Consider the following 18,080-nt stretch of genomic DNA (forward strand, 5'->3'; position numbering starts at 1 on the left):
TTAGGAGGTAGAGGCAGGAAGGTGAAAAGTTCAAGGTCATCCCTGGCTTCAGAGGGAGCTCTTAGCCAGGCTGTGGTGGACATCATATCTTAGTTTTCTTTTCTTCCTAATGGATTAGAGCAAAAATAGTAATGATTAAAATTTATATAATTATAAAATATATGATTAAAAATATACACCTATATATTAAAATATGCCTTGAACAAAGATAAATATGTGATCCAAGATAGGAGGTTGTGTTCTAGGCCTTATGTCAAGTGCTAGGCCATGAGGGATTATTATATTATTTGAAACATACAGGCATGTATAAAACATAAGTGATTAAATACAGAATTTAGCATACATGGGGAGATAAGCAGATGTGCCAAAAGCTAAAAATATCAACCAATTCTATGGTTACATAAAGAAATTTCACATTTACTGTCATAATACTGAGCTGTGTTTGTTCTTAAGTTTATAGAAAGAGCCTCCAGAAAGCCCCTAATTTCTTCATCGTGACCAGCTAAGTTCCCCTGGGGCGGACTTTGGTCCTGAGGCTTGCTTTGCCTGTACACTAAGAATGTACACATTGCTGCAGTCTGCATCCCTCCCATGCTGTCAGAAGGTCAGCTCTGAAGTGACCAGCTGATGGATGACCCACATATAAGGCTGACACTTTGTACAAAACATGCTGTCAGAGGGTCTGACACCTTCTTTTGGTTACTTGGATCACACAATTCCATACTCGACATGCCAGAGATTTCTACCCCACCTCACCCCACCGTCTCCTCTCACGATGAATACAGTAGTATGAGCCGGGTCAGATGTTGGATGGGGGAGGGGGAGGGCACTGAGATGAACTACAGTGGTTATGAGCACTTGGTCATGAGTACCAAGGCATCTCAGTAACTTTTCTCTTCTGCCTGATTGTTTCTTGGAGAAAAGGGAAGAGGCGGCAGACAGGCAGCCCTCACAGCCAAGTTGTTTATAAGTACAGCTGAGGGACTGGAGTGTGTATCTAACTGAGGGACTGGAGTGTGTATGTAGCTGAGGGACTGGAGTGTGTATCTAACTGAGGGACTGGAGTGTGTATGTAACTGAGGGACTGGAGTGTGTATCTAGCTGAGGGACTGGAGTGCGTATCTAGCTGAGGGACTGGAGTGCGTATCTAGCTGAGGGACTGGAGTGTGTATCTAACTGAGGGACTGGAGTGTGTATCAGGATGGTGAGAATAACAGTGGTACCAGTCTCTCTGTGACAGTCACTGTTCTTGAATCCAGCCTGGTCCTGGATTATCACCAGTTCCTTAAAGCAGACCTTCATCTTGAAAGAAGGAAGCTGAGGCTTGGAGAGGTCTAGCCGCTAGTTCAGTACCATCCAGTTAGTGATGGGTAGAGCCAGGAGACCCTGGCTGCTGTGCAGTCTCAAACTCATACAGGTACTCATCATCTACACAGATCCCGTTCCCTTATAAGAATGTGTGTGCCTGCAGTGAGGGCCCCAACAGGAAGGTGACTTAGTCCTGTTCCTAGAGCTGCTCAGGATGCTAACCTACCCACCGAGACAAGAGAAGCCCTGGAAACTTGGAGAAGTAATCTAGTCACTTTCCACTGAAAATTAAGTGATTTGCTGCTGGTAACAGTGGTTTGAATAATTTTTTTTTTTTTTTTTTTTTTTTTTTTTTTGCATTAGTCACCTATTTGCTTTGGATAAAGAATGTTTAGATGTATGGCATTCGTGACTGCATTTTGGATTTTTAAGTCCAAAAACCAGGTTTATGAAAACCTTTGGAAAATATCCATAGCATGTTGAAATAAAGTTGGAGCTTAATAAAACTGTGCATTAATGCAGGAATCCACAGCTCTGCTAGTAAGTACAAGAGGCTTCTGTTGAACCTTGGGAAAAACAAACTCTCTCTCTTGGCTTTAGGGGGGTGGCACTAAAATTTGGCGGTTGTGCCCAGGAGTGGGGTAGCAGTGTGGAATGAAAACAGTCTACAGAGCCTTTAGGAGTTTTAAAACTCAACCAGATTCAACAGGAACATAGTCTTTATAGACCCAACCCCTGATTCCTTCATCCCACACAGACAGTTAGGTCTTTAAAAAAATTTTTTTGAAAGACAAATTCAATTAAAAGGATAAGTTACTCTTCTGTTTTTACCTAGTATTTAATCCATCATGCTTAACTGAAGGATAAAAGAATTTCTGTATAAAATTTCTTCTCAGGCACATCCAAATATGACACAGAAATTATTAAAATTTTCATTTTTTAAATTTTAAATGTAATTTAAAGTAAATTTTAAAATTTTATTTTTGTTGTTTTGTTTCCTTTATCCAATTGAGAGGAAATGCTCAGAAAGCAATTACTAGTTGTCTTTCAGCCTAAGGAACAAGTACTTTCATCACAGATGAAGTATGTCTTAGAAATGATTAAACATTAACAATAAACAAGCATCAACCTGGTTTTTTTCAACACCCTTTCTCTGTGGGAGGTAACTGTTTTTCAAGCACTATTTTTTCAGCCTCCCTCTGGCTTGAGTAGAGCAAGCACATTTGGTTTGTTTTTGAACTCAGTAAAGAATATGATCAAGTTCCAAAATACAAAATAACATCATATTTTTCAGACCTGGCTTATGAAAATGCACCTTCAAAAGTTATTCCCTACAGTTTCTGGGCCATCCCCAAACATACAGTATTTACTGAGAGTTGAAATTTTCAATAAATGGTAGTGTTCGTTTGAGTTACAAGAAGTTTCTCCCAGCAGCTGGATTAGGCTTTCCAGTTAAACAACTTCAGTAAAACAGCAGTTGACCAGAGGCTGACAGCTGGTTCTGCCCAGGAGAGAAATTGGGCTCCATATTCCAGGCTAATTTAACTTCAGTATTGTTGTTGTTTTTCGTTTTGTTTTGAGTCAGGTCTTGCTGCATAGCTCAGGTTGGCCTCAGATTTACCAGGCTCCATCATCTAATGCCAAGAGCACAGGTGTATGCCACCACATCTGTCTTTCCCAGATTTCTTCGACAGTATTAACAAATTAATAGCCATCTGTGGCTGCCACATGATTCTTTCCATTTATTCCTAGGAGATGGGAGAATAGTTTTGGTTTCCATTATGGCAGAGTTTATTTTCTGAGCTCTTCCTATCTCCCTTCACCTGGTACTCACCACTGGGACAGATCTCACTCAAACACAGACTGAACATAAAGTCCCCAATCAATAATATTGCAGAGAGCAATCGCCAGCTGAATGAGGGCAACTTTTGAGTACTGTGTGAATTCAGGAATCCATCATTCCTGACTTAAGCCTCACTCAAGTTCTCAAGGAATGGATAAAATGCAGCCAAAGTAGCACACCAATGGTCTCTAGCCCAGTTGTTTTTTAAAATTATTTTTTATTTAAATTAAAAACAATTATTTTACATACCAATCCCAGTTCCCTTTCCCTCTCATCCTCTCATTTCCCTCACTAACTCCCCACCCCTCTACCCCTATCCACTCCTCAGGGAGGGTGAGGCCTCCCATGGGGGAATCATCAAAGTCTGTCACATCATTTGGGGGGGTAGGACCTAGGCCCTCCCCCTTGTGTCTAGGCTGAGAGAGGATCCCTCCATGGGGAATGGGCTCCCAAAGCCCATTTGTGCACTAAGGATAAATACTGGTTCCATTGCCAGAGGCCCCATAGACTGCCCAGGCCTCCCAACTGACACGAATGGCCAGGGGGCCTGGTTCAATCCTATGCTGGTTTCCCAGCTTCAGACTCGCTCAGCTAGCTCTGCAGTTGGCATTTTCTTTGGGCCACCAACAAGCTCCCAAACAAAGTCACAGAGACTTACTATTAATTATGAATGCTCTGCTTCAGCTTAGTCTGGTCCCACCAGACCTTTTAACTTTAACTTATCCCATTTGGTACATTTTGCCTAGGGGCTTTTCCCCTTTTATTTTGTATGTCTTGCTTTCCTGCTTCCTTTGTGACCATCTGTCTGGCCCCTGGCATTTCCCTGTGTTTCTCTGTTTCTCCTGAGCCTAGATTCCTCATCCTACTTAGTCTCTCTGCCTGGAAGTCCTGCTAGTTATTAGCCATTAGCTTTTTATTAGACCAATCAGGTGCCTTAGGCAGGCAAAGTAAACAAATGCAACACATTTTTACATAGCTAAACTAATATTCCACAGCATAGCGCTCTCTTTTTTATGTAGTTTTAAGATCCCAAGATCCCAGCCCATGGAACAGTGCCATCTTTCTGTATTCAGGAGGGATTCCCATCTCAGCTAACTCTCCATGGTTTTTTATTATAAATTTGTGTATCCTGTCATGTTATATTAAAATAAAGTAGCAATTTTGATTTAGTTAACAAACTTTTCCTTAAGTCATTTTATTACAAGAAATGATAACATTTAAGTATTCTTAAATCATTTTTTTTTCAGAGCGATGTTTTGGGGGATAGGACTGAGATGAGGAAGCACTAGTCTTTATCATGTTTTCTCATCAAATCTCTTGTGTGTTTGTTGTTTTGTTTTCGTTTGGGCCCATAAACTCATCTCTTTAGTTTTGAGGGTCTTGTGAGAGAAGGAAGAGCCAGGAAAGGCTTAAGTATGAAACCAAAGATTGGTACCTGACGCAGAACAGCAAGCAGGAAACTGGAGATGATGTGGAGGGGATGGAGCCTGGGTGAGGCTTCTCAGCACCTGAAACCAACACTCCCAATACAATTAACCTTGCTGCGAAGGCCCACAGAGACAATGTTCTCTCTATACAGAGATATTTTCTAATATGAATATTAAAATAGTGACGAATCACATTAAAAGCCCAAGTAGATAGTGTTAGTTACTGCTGTGGTGGCCAGCCACCAAGGTGGTCACATCATTACCGTCCACCTGGTGTCTTTCCACAGTCAGCTATGCAACACATACACCCCTTAAAAGTGCCTGCCACTGTCCTCTCTCTTGCTTTTCTTGTCCCTCTCTTGCCTGGTCTGTCTGTCTGTCTGCCTGCCTACCTGTCTCATATTTCCACTTGGAGACAGCCTTTTGCTCTTTGACTCCATCCCCTCTCTCTCCCCCTTGCACTAACTCCGCTGCACCCGCCAGTGTTTTCTTCATGGCGTACCTTGGTAGGGCGCAGGGCATGCAGAAGGCGCCTCAGGTGCTGCTTTTTACCCTGTTATATACCCTTCTTCTCCTTCCATTTCCTGGCAACCTCACAAACAACATTATTGGTTTTGTTTACATGGAAAACATCTTAATGTGTCATGCAGCTCTTGTGATGTAAGATTTTACCTTATCTACTGTAATCCTGCTCAGTGCATCTCAGGAAGCACTACGTGATCCCATATACATTCCTTAGTAACCCCTTAAAGATGGTAACTTCAAAACCACCCAGCAAATCATATATATGGCTGTGGGAAAGACCAGTAAGTAGGACTTTCCTTGGAGAAACCCATATGCTCTTGGGTGTGTTGTTAACCCTTGTGCTCAAAACCCCTGATTTAAAAAAAAAAAAAAATCTCTTAATAAATTCTAACTTTGTTTCCTACTGGCATGCCATGAAATTCCTTTCAGATAGTGAAGTCAAGGATCCAGCTTTACCTGAATGGATTTCCCTGAAAAGAGCTCCCTAGGCTGCAGCAGGCATTGGGGGCTGGTGGGGGGGAGGGCTCTGTCTGTGACAGACTCCCTGGATCACATGTAAATCGCCCCATAATGAGCTGCTCTGAGTTCTTACTTTAAAATGGACATCTTCCATTTTCATAGGGAACCTGTGGTATGTCTGGAATTCTGCTTAGAGAAAGGAATCTGCCCCTTGCTGTGAGGCAGGAAACACGAAGCACTTGCTTTTCCTTAGCCCTGCTCTTAGGCTTTAAGCTGCAGGCATTCTCAGAACTGCATGCGCCTGATTCTGAGCTTCAGAAATGCTGCAAAAAAAAAAAAAAAAAAAAAAAAACCAGAACAGATACTCAGCATCTGAAACTGGGAGGGGTGGTATACAAACAAAATGGTTGAAAAAACTCGGAAACCTGTGTGCCATTCCCTTGGAATGTGTGATTTAATTGGGTATTGCGTCTTTGTGTTTTAATTCGCAAGCATTTATATTATAAATATTTCCCATGAATATTTGTATTTACTCTGAACAAACTAAAGCAGTTAGTAGTTTAGTGAACTTACTGGTTCCATCCGAGGAGTTTCTGTAATAAATGCCACAGTCAATGGACTGAAAAGTACTTTCTAGACAACTTTTGTTTGGTTCTGGATGGTACAATCTGTCCAGAAGAGAAACCTGGCCATTTAATTATTATTAATAGAGCCTCTGTTCCACATTTTATTTAGTATAATAATTAATTATAGGTTTAATGTTGCCTGGCATGGTGGCACATGCCTCTAGTCTGCTTTTATGTATAATCTCCCCCACTCTCCCATCCCATGTTATGAAACAATAAATAAAAAGACTGGCTTGTTTATTGCTTACTAAATACTAAGTCAACCCTGAGTGAAATCAGAGTGAAAACACATGCCTCTAGGTTGTGCTGAGGATGATGTCTGTAGCCCAGAGGTTTGGAGCAGGCCTGGGCAACCCTGATGTTTTTATTTGAATATGGATGGCCTATAGGCTCATACATTTGAGAGTGGCACTATTTGAAAGGATTTGCAGGATTAGTAGGGGCAGCCTTGTTGGAGGAAGTGTTATTGCTCCAACCCCTATTAAATGCTTTCTTTATAAAAATTGCCTTGGTCATAGTGTCTCTTCCCAGCAATAGAACAGTGACTAAGGCACCTAACAAGACTGCCCTCCCACGCCAGCTCCCCTCAAGGAGAAAAGACTTCTCATTCTGCCTTTATTACTCAAAAAACTAAATTATCAGCTATCTCCATCATAAAGAGAGCCTGGAAATCTCAGCATGTAGAATGGGGAGAGGAAGCTATGTTGCTATTGGTGACCTTGGGTAAATAGCTCTAAAGGCGTTTGGCTCCAGCTTCTTCTCTGTAGACATGGAGTATCCCTTCACCAGATTAAATGGCATTCCATTTGCCCACTTAATGTCTAGTGGACTTTTACAGGTAAAGAAAATTAATTTTTGTTATTAATAGGTATTTTTGTCATAAAAAAGCAGAGGCTGAGTTGGAAGTGAATGTACAAATTAGTTTGGACTCTGCCTCAACTCAGCTGAAGACTCTCTTGCTGATTTCTCTCAGGGTTGACTTAGTATTTAGTAAGCAGTAAACAAGCCAGTCTTTTTATTTATTGTTTCATAATATGGGATGGGAGAGTGGGGGAGATTATACATAAAAGTGTTCTCCCCACTGTCCAGTGAGATAGCCCAGTGAGTGTAAGTACCTGCCACCAGGTGTCGCAGACCAGGGTTCCATTCCTGGAGCCCACATGGTAGAAGGCGAGTAAGAACTTCTGCCTGTTGTCCATGTACATGCTGTGACACAATTGCATGCTGCGTGCTTGGCTAACGATGCTCCAAGTGGGAGAGTGGAAGTGATGATGAAGGCAAAGGCTAGAGAAGACTTCCAGCGAGTAGTTCTCTAGGAATCTAACAGCACATCTGTTATATATGGGCACTCTTTCATGTGTTAGAGAGGAAGTGTGAACGAGATGGCCCTGCTTCCATGGAGCTTATATTCCAGAGGAGAAGCAGCAGCCACTTTCAAATGGGCATTGATGCAGTCCAAGAGGAGGAGATCCCCGGTCTTCCCCTCCCCCCAGAGGTTCATACCTTAGGGAAGTCAGAGGCCACTGGCTGAGACTGGGTTGTGTCTCTAGGAGTGGAGGAGCAGAAGAGCATCCCTGAAATAACTGTCTGGGAAGGAGTGTCCACTTAGAAATACTGAGGAAGCACGGAGAATTGAGTCTCAAATTAACTTACTTCATTGGGTGATTTTTCTCCACTAGTGTTCAGCTGGCTATAAATTTCTTGGTTTTAGTGAAATTTTATAGGGCTGAAAGTTTTGATTGGTCACAACAAATAACTTTGGTGAATGAATGGATTCCTGGCCTATTTTTAGGAACCTGATTGAACTTCAATGTGGGTTTAAAAAAATCTTGAAAATGTGCCTATTTATCAGCCAAAATTAAGTCTAATTTCTTCCAATTTATTTAAAGCACAGCCTTTTTTGCACATTGGCATTAAAAACACACCTCACCCTCATTTTAAATTGGCGTGCAGATCCATTAGCCAGCAACGGACTAAATTGTTCCAGCTAAAATGGATGTTGCTGAACTTTCAGAATTTTGAAGACGTAATTTTGGTAACGTGGAAGTCTTGGTTTTGGCCAGTACTGTTTAGTGTGAAGACCTCCCACACCTGCCTGTTATTTTGGGAGGTGTTCTGCTCTTCTGCTCTCTGTGTTTCTTTTAACAACCCTCTAATGCTTCAAACAGCTTTTAGTCACCATTAGAAATGGATCCACAGTTGGTGACAGACTATTAGACTAATAGAGAAAAGGAACCATCAAACCATTGAGTAAGGCCTCCAGAAAGACTTTTAAAAGCCCCGGTTGTAGGCAGACTTTTCTGTCCTTCCAGCCAGTTTCCAAATAATGCCATGGAAGCATACTATTAATTATAAATGCTTAACCGAGAGCTTATGCTTGTTTTTAGCCAGCTCTTTTAACTTAAATTATCCCATTTCTATTAATCTATGTGCTGCCCTGAGGCTTGTTTACCTCAGGTACATACTTCCCGTCCTGCTACTCTGCATCTCGTGGCATCTCCTCCTCACTCTGCCCTTCTCCCTAGCATTCTCTCTGCCTTGAAAATCCTGTCTAGCCATCAGCCAGTCATCTTTTTATTAATAACGAGAGCAACATGTCTTCACAGTGTGCAGAAGGATTATTCCACAGCACCAGCTATCTATCCTTTGGAGATTTTGGCTAGTATCTTAAAAACTTTACAAGTCTATTAATATAAGTACTCATTGTATTCTTCCCAGTGACATAATGGCTTTTTCTCATCCTCACTCCCGTAGTGCTGGGTAGGAAGATCATCCTACCTGTCCCCCAAGGCATAAGGAAGTAAATGAATTGCCCAGCACTGTTAGATGTGGCAGGCTGGTTACAGTGACCTTACTGTGCACTAACGTGTCTGCCTGGATCTTCTTCATGTGCAACATAGCTTGAGGAGGAATTGCAGAGTGTCTGGATCAGAATGTAAATCCAGAATGGCCAGTACTCACGTTTCTTGCCAAATTGTCCTCATTTTTTGGGGGGTGGATACTAAAACCCTCATAGCAACTGATCTCCTAAATGATCCCCTTAGGCGTTCAGCTTTCACCTTTCTGAATTTTTTATTAGAACTGAACTTTAAGGCTTCTTATTTATTATAAGCTATCTTTTTTAATTTGAGGGGTTTGATTAGCTTTGTTCTTGGCATGCACTATCTAGAGTCTGTCTAACCACTATAACATCATCAGTATTTAAAAATAACTTGCCTCAAACAATTTTGCTCAAATACATTTGAATAATGATCTTTGCTCACTGCCCCTGGAAGCTCACTCACCTCCCTGACTCCAGCCAGAAGGAGAGGTAAGAAGTCGATATTGAATGGGACATCTTTTTCTGCTATGTATTGGATACGCAGCTGCTTCTGGTTAGTCAGTGGCTCATTCATCTGCATGATATTGTCCTTTGGGGGTGATCTAATAAGTTTTAAAAGACATCCTAGCCTGTGTAAGAATATTCCTTTACAGTGCTTACCCTGTATCAGGTGTTAATGGAATGCAGGAGCGCCGGGCCCTGAGTGGATGATTGAATAATAGCCCTATATTCTCCACTAATGGTAAAACCAGGAAATCTGAGTAAAATAAAGACTGCTTCATAGCTGGGCTGAACTCTATTAGTTATAACCTGAAAATTTATGTATATGGTTGGGAAGCCGTATCTCCTAGAGTGTGACTGGGCAAAGAATGGGGTAATAAAGTTAATTAGTTTTGACAACTGTAACCAAACCCATCGTGCTCTGACTCTAGGTTGTCACACTTTCAGCAGTTTGAGAAAAATGAATTTTCAGTAACATTGTCTGGAAAAAAGAAAGAAACACTCTATCCTTGATGTTAAGGTGAACAAACGACGTCCTTTTGAAATTATATTTTAAAACTTCACCTCACTCAGATTTTTTTTTTTTTCTCAATGTGATCGTGTTATTAAGTACTGGCATAAAAAATGATCAAATGACATGTGTGCAAAGAATCCAATTGACTTAAGTTTCATGAGCTAATTTTGGCTTAGGCAAGTCAGTCTCAGTAGCTGCTCCTGTTCTCCAGGCCTACAGTGCTCATCACTTAGAGGGATAAAGGGGGGAGGGGGGCTACTCTGTTCTCTGTTGAAAGAGCTTGTTAAGATAATGGGAGAAGGGGACATTTAACTCAATAGTTTGAAGTTACTATTTGGTAACTTCAATAGAGATCCCAAGAAGGACTGATGGGAGATGTCATTCTGTAAATGTTGGCCTATAGGGAAGCAAGATAGGCAGGACTAGGAGACAAGGAGGATTCTGGGAGACGTAGTAGAGAGGAGTCAAGATGTAGGACGCAAGAGGAATAAGAGGAGGTCTGGACCCTCTCTCTGGTAAGATAAGACCACTTGGAAACACTTCAATTAATATTTAAGACAAAGCTAGCCAATAAGAAACACGCCTAACTGGCCAACAGTTTCATAATTAATATAGCATTCGTGTCTGTGTGTTTCTTTGGGGCAGAGAAGGGCACGGGACCTGCTGGGCCAGAAAACCTCACTCTACAAAGGATACTTAATTAATGTGTGCGTGCGCACGCGCACTTCCCCAAAGCTTTGCCCTTCATCATGTTCTCATGTGAACTGTGAATCCCTGCCCCAGACAGGTCTACTACTAAAAAGACATCTTTTTAGCATTCAGATGTATTCAGATGTTCTCATGTGGCATTCAAAGCTGTTCGAAGTGTGCACAGCTACCCTGTGAGCCCCATCTGCTCTCTAATTCCCATTCCATCCTGAGAGTTCAGCCTCAGGCCCACCCTCCTCAACCCAGGAGCCCTTCCCCAGCACCAACTCCCAAATTCTGTGTATCCCTTGTGGCCCACCTTTACAGTCTGCCCAAGACCCTTCTCCATCCAAACTCCTTACAAAGGAAGACAGAGGTGGAGGATAGGAAATATTCAAAGTAACTGTAAAGAGTCATCATGGGAAAGCACCTACAGCCTTTGTAAGTTCTTTCACATGTGCAGCTCCCTGATGTTAAGCTGACATGGAATCCAGTGCAGCCAGCCCCACAATTCATCCACAGTATGTTTCCTCTTCCAGATGGAACTGTAGTCATCGAACACCAACTCCCCATTCTCCCCTCCTGCCAGTCCCTGGCAGCCACCACTCTGCTGTCTGTCCCTGTGAATCTGACCATCCTAAGCATCTCATGTAAGTTCATGAAGCTTACTGGATTCTGTTTGCTTACTTCACTTAATATATGTCCTCAAGTTTCATTTACATTGCTGAAGAGCCAGAGTTCATCACTTCAATTTGTGGGTCTGCTACATTTTGTTTACCATTCATCATCTGTCAGTGGGTGCTTGGGTTAGCTTCCACGTTTTAGCTGTTGTAAATAATGCTGCTATTAACACGGGTGTCTAAATTTCTGTTTGAATCTCTGCTTTAAGTTCTTTTGGGCATATTCCCAGAGTGGAATTGCTGAATCCTATGGTAACTCTGTGTTTGAATGTTTAAAGAATTGCTGTGCTGTTTTTCACAGCAGCTGCACCATTTTACATTCCTACCAGCAACCTACAAGGGTCCTAATTTCTCCAAAGCTACAATAACAGTCATTGTTTTCTACTTTCCCCCTAATTTTCACATCCCCAGTGATTAATGACTGAGATTGAACATTGTTTCATGTGCTTGTTACCATTTGTATAATCTTCTTTAGAGGAATGTCTATTCATATTCCTAGTCCATTTTGAAAATGTTTCTTTCTTTCTTTTTTTAATTTTCTGCTATTGAGTTGTCCACTGTTATTTTTATGCATGTGGTTTCTGCCTGTCTTGTAACACTTGCCAAAGTCTGGCTTGTGTTGGCATTAGTTGCATTTGCCCTTGTCTTCTAGGCAAGGTTAGAGCCTAAAAGACAGCCATGGCTACTTACCTCATTTTCTGGGATGTCTTATGAGGAATTTGAAGTATTTAACATGTGCAATTCAATTTGAGTGGGAATGAGAAAATTAGGAAAGTAGAAATCTCAGCATCTTAAAAAGCACAGTATCCATATCATATACCAGTACCATACACCTTTGCCATACACTGTATGAGGAGAAATGAGTAACAGCACAGAACTGAAAGGTGCAAACCCTCACTGCTACAGTCTGCAATTTACAATGCTCTACCAGAGGCCAGAAGCTTCTGAAAGGCAGAAGCTATGCTATTGATTGTGCAGTAGCTGAGAGGCTTGTTTCAGATCTGATTACTGAGAATGGAGTATTCCAACTTCCATTCCATTTCCTGTCTACATTATTCAGATTATCCAAATTACTACAAATCACTGAGAGTGGGGGAGCTTATCTCTAACCCCACATTTAGCACAATATACAATTGATGCTTGTGATGGCTAGTATTATGTTAGCTTGATATAAGTTGGAGTCATTTGGGAAGAGCTGACCTCAAAGAAGAAAATGTACTCTTATGGGCAATCCTGTGGGACATTTTTTGATTGATGTGGAAGGGTCCAGCTTACCGTGGGTGGTGCCATCCCTTGGGTAGTGGACCTGGGTGCTATAAGACAGCACACCAAAAAAGCCTGGAAGGGACAAGCTACTAAGCAGCATTCCTCTAATGCCTCTGTTTCAGTTCTTGTCTTCAGGTCCATGCCTTGAGTTCCTGCCCCAATTTCCCTGGATGATACACTACAAGCTGTGTGATGAATCCAAGTAGATTTTTGTCATGGTATTTTATCACAACAATACAAACCCTACCTAAGGCAATGCTTAGTAAGCTTTCATGGCTAATAAGTTATGTCCGGCCCAGTCTAAAAGAGGATTGTGTTTGCTTAAGGAACTTCATTTAGTTAATAGTTATTAAATACTATTACAATGGAAGTGTTTTTGGATTGAATTTTTGAGCAGTTTCACAGATAATCTTTCTTTCCCTTTGGCTTCTGAAGTTATTTAAATTAAATCCTGTAGAAAGGAATCCTGCTTAGATAAGTATATCTAAGATTTGTTTTTAAAAGAAAAAGATTAGATAAGCGAAGTGTTTTGGTTATCTACTCTGCATGTACAAAATCCACAACACTTAGTTTTGTACACCTTCACCCCTGAATAAATAGAATTTGCTTTTATAGATACAGATTAAAGTTGAAAATACTTAACTGACCAAGTCCTAACTCCAAATGTAGCAGATTTTTAGAGTTAACTTTTAATTAAAACATCACCACATGTGATTACAACCTGCATTGGAAAGTACTCATTGACGTTAATGAGTTATTCTTTACCCTTGAATAGCAGTGAGTTTTAAGGTTTTGTGTGTGTGTGTGTGTGTGTGTGTGTGAGAGAGAGAGAGAGAGAGAGAGAGAGAGAGAGAGAGAGAATATGCGAGTGTAATGTGTGTGTGTGTGAGAGAGAGAGAAAGAATGTGTGTAAGTGCATGTGTGTCTACGGTGTATGCATACATGAGGGGGCATATGGGTGCATGTGGAGACCAGATTCAATATTAGGTGTTGTCTTCGATCATTTTCTTCTGTTTTGAGATGAGGTTTTTCACTGAACCTAGAACCTGCTGTTTCAGCTATATTTCCTGGCCAGTGAGCTCCTGTGACTGCCTGTCTCTATCCACTTAATGCTGTGGTTTCAGACTTACTGCCATTGCAAGCTCTTTAGATGGGTCTTGGGTGTCCAAACTCAGGTCCTCATGCTTGCTATCTCCTCAGATTTCATAAAACTTCTATTAATTTAAATACAAATGACAAGAAGCCTAAATGAATAGTTGTTTTATTTGAGGAAGGAAAATAATAACAAAATAAGTTAGAGCCAGTGCAAAGACATTTTTAATCATTTATTCTTTGAGAATTTTATACATTGCATTCTGCTCTTATTCACCCCGCACCATTCTTCCCAGGTCTGACCCCCTTCTAAGCTGTAAAGGCCAATTTGTGCTGCCCATATATTCTTGGATATGTAGCCTTCCTTTGGAGCAAGATTAATTTACTGGGGATTACACTCTTAAAGAAAGTTGACTCCCCTCTCCGGGCAGCTCCTTGGTTAGGGGTGGGACTTTGTGCCTAACTCCCCTTTCCATGAAGGTGTTTGGTCTGGCTTGAGCTTGCGCAGGGCTTCTGCGTGCTTTCACAGTCAATGTAAATTCATATGTCCAGCTCCTTGTATTCATCCATCTCCTCAACTCTTTATTCTTTTCCTTCATTTTCTGCAGTGGTCCCTGAACCTTGGGAGGAGGGGATGTTGTAGACTTCTTAGAAAACTTCAGGAGGTGAGACTTAGCCACTGTTCTACTGCTGTGAAGAGACACCATGACCAAGGCAACTTTTATAAAAGAAAACTTTTAACTGTGGCCTTGCTTATGGTTCCAGAGGCTTAATCCGTTATCATTATGGGATGGAGCATGTAGGCAGACACGGTGCGGGAGAAGTAGCTGAGAGTTCTATATAACCCAATTCACAGTCAGTAAGCTGGGGTGGCTGGAATGAGCTTTTAAAACCTCAATATCCACCCAGAGAGACATGCTTCCTCTAATAAGGCCACACCTCCTAATCCTCTTAACCCTTTCAAACAGTTCCACTCCTTGGCCACTACATATTCTAATACATGCACCTATGGAGGCATTCTTATTCAAACTGCCACATTTCATTCCCTGGCCATATGCATCATAAGGCAAAAATGCACTTGGTCAAACTTCAAAGTCCCCATAGTATATTTAAAAGTCTAAAGTCCGAAGACTCTTCTGAGACTTAAGGCAATCTCTCAATTGTAAACCCCTGTGAAATCAAAGTTTTAAAAAAGCAGATCATGTACTTCCAGCATACAATGGCACAGAATATCACTAACTATTCTAAATGGAGGGAAAGGTGGCATAATGAGGGAGTACTGGAAGAAAACAAGACCAAGATCAGCAGGACAAACTCCAGCTTCTGCTTCCCCATGTCTGTTGTCAAAGCGCTCTTCAGATCTTCAACTCCCTTCAACTTTGTTGCCTGCAACACACTTCTCTCTCTTGGGCTGGTTCCACATCTGGTCTAAGGTGCTCCTTGGTAGGTATCCCGTGATTCTGACATCTCCAGCATCTTAGGGTCTCCAACACAATCCAGGCTTCACTTCCACAGCTTGACACAATGGCTTCCATGGAGGGACACCCAGGTACACAGCTGGGCCCAGCAGCTTTCCTTGGCCACAGAGGGCGATTCCACAACCCCTTTCTTGTATTTGGCTTCAGAGCTAAAACCACATGGTTGAAGCCACTAAGTTCTATCGCTTGATGGGGCAGGGTTTTGGTACCATCCTTTGATTATGTTTGCATCAGCTTTCTGTTGTTGATCCTTGCCTTTACTGCTTATGCTTTTCTTGAATCCCTTTTCACAAGTAGGAGGCTTTGCTAGGTGTAGCCTTGCCCTAAGGTCACTATTCTTTAAACTTTTTATCTTCTTGTGCACAGGACTTAACTTCAACAAAACATTTCCTGGTGTTCCTTTTCATCTAGTTTTGTATTTCTCCTTGTCCAGCTTGCTCCTTTTCATTGTAGATCTACATAAGAGTGACCACCAATAACCAGTCAATACCAGGCTGTCTTAAAAGCTCATCTGCCAAAGCCATTAATCCAAAACTCTTCAATTTAGCCTCAGGCATACTTTAGGACAAAGGTAAAAAGCAGCAGCTACTTTATTTGCCAAAATACCACAAGAGTAGGTGCTAGGCCACTTAGTAATATTCTTAGCCCTCCCCTCTGAAACTTCTTGAGCTGAGCTCCCACAGTTCAGATTTCCCTCAGTACTGTCTTCCATGCTCTTATTCTCATTAAGCACTGAGGTGCAGGACTGTAACTCTTAATATCTGACTGTCTCCCCTCACTGCTTGGATAAAGACACAGACACAGGGAGGTAGTCTGCTTGAAGTCATTTTTTAGAAGTGGTGCCATTCTTTCTGTGTGATTTTTACCCAGCTTCAATCATCAAATCTTACTGACAGTTCCACTTCCTAAAGTAAAATATAGTGGGTCAAGCATTTTGAACATTCCGTCAAAGATTAAGACAAGTACATATTGCTTTAGTCTTTGTTTTCAGTTATAAGGATGGCAGGATGTAACTCTTTGGATATTTAAAGGAGACTAAGGGACAAAATAATTAAAAGAGGAACCTAGAATATATGCAAAGAAGGAAAGAAGAATAAAATAATATCTCTTAATAATACCCAAGAACCATATAATTAGGCAATAAAACAGGTAGTACCAACTTTAAATAATCAAAGACAGCATTTACCAAACAAGATTTCCTTGGGATCTCAGTTCCTATGGAATTTTCATGCTTAAATGTCCTAGTTAGCATTAATAGTCACAAGACACAGCCTAGAGTCACCTGAGAACCTCAACAGAGGAATCGCCCTGGTCAGACTGGTCCCTCTCTGTGGTCCCAATCCACTGTGGGTTGTACTGTTCCTGAGCAGGTGTGAGCTAGTTAGTGAGCAGCATCCTCCATGGCTCCTGCTGTATTTCTTTGGCTGGGAAGTAAGTTCCTTGGCTGGAAGTAAAGCTGTATTGAAATAGCAGGCAGGCCTGCCTTAACTTCCCTCAATGACAAACTATAACTGGCATTATAAGTTGAAATAAGCCATTCCCTTCTCTAAAATGCTTTTGGTTAGAATGTTTTACCACTGGAACAGAAAAGAAACTGGGATGCACAGTGAGTTCGTGGAATGCTGATTCTTAACAATTGATGTTAGGCTATTAAAGGCTCTAAGAGTTCATAAACACACTTGACTTAGTTCAAACCAGTTCCAGATTTATTTGAAATGTTAACTCTGCTGGAACAGGGCTACATGAAACCAGAACGGAGAAGGCTGGTAAGGGTTCGTGAGGATAAGAAAGTTGAGTGACAAGCACAGCATGGCCGAGGCAGCTCTGCCGGGGATGTAATATCTGAGCCAGGCACCTAGGAGTAAAAATGGGCAGAAGTGTGGAACTAGCATTATTGCTAGGCCTGACAGTCAGCTGGCACTCAGTAAATGCTTGCTGAGTGGACACATGAGCAAAAAAACTATTTCAGTGGAAGGGAGTAGGCCTATTGGTTTGATTGGAATGAAGATGTTGGGAGAGGTGAAAATAAAGTTGAAGAGGCAGACGCGGTCAGGTTGAGGAGGGGCAAGCAGGCGTTGAAGACCTGATCCAACAAGGAACTCTTGTTGGTTTCTGCACAGAGGGAGACATAGTAGAAACAGTGTTTGGGAAAAATAACCTGAGAGTGGTGTGAGGCCAGGTGGGATGGAAAAGACCAAAATTATGATGAAAAGCAAGAGCCTTGGAAAGCAACTTTAACCTCTGTGGCTAGAAAGTAGGTCACATACTGATTTTCAGACAAGCATAAACACAGGGCCTTTCTGAATATAAGAATTAAGAAATAAACTAGACTGTGTCACCTCAGCTGTCTGTGCCATCTTGACAAACAGAGGGACAGTGAAGTATTATCAGGATAGGTAGAAAAAATATTGTTACCTTTATATAAAATATGTTTGTTACTATTTTTATAGGGCATGGGTTTGGGGACATCAAACAGTGTTTGATCAAATGCATAGATCTGGTCTTTGCTTTGCTGTTGAGGGTTTGGTGGTTTTCCTCTTTATTCTGCTTTCTGTTTCCTGTAGGGCAAAGTGTTTTCCAGACCAGCTACACATATGATCAAAAGGGGAAAAATTCCACAACCATACATTTCAGCTGTCCTATGTGACATTTAGTTTAAAATGGTGATGTAAAGATGACACATTGTAATTAGAGCCATTATTGCTTGGCAGCTTGTGTGCTTAGATTTCCTGGAGGGCTTGCCTTGAAATGCTTGGCTCTGTGATCCACTCTGTGGGAGTGATGCCTATATCAAATTCAAGTATTGAATGTAGTACATAATGAGTCATACAAAGCCGTGAGCTCTATGACAAT

At 41.5% G+C, this 18,080-nt stretch overlaps 1 protein-coding gene across 1 annotated transcript in view; it reads left to right on the plus strand.

Moving 5' to 3' along the window:
• Fsip1 (fibrous sheath interacting protein 1) overlaps positions 1–18,080 on the plus strand; it is a 116,959-nt gene that overhangs the window by 67,341 nt on the left and 31,538 nt on the right. The gene's annotated exons all lie outside the window — the stretch shown is intronic.

The sequence above is a fragment of the Phodopus roborovskii genome, unplaced genomic scaffold (genome assembly GCF_943737965.1).
Source record: "Phodopus roborovskii unplaced genomic scaffold, PHOROB, whole genome shotgun sequence".
Classification (NCBI taxonomy): Eukaryota; Metazoa; Chordata; class Mammalia; order Rodentia; family Cricetidae; genus Phodopus; species Phodopus roborovskii.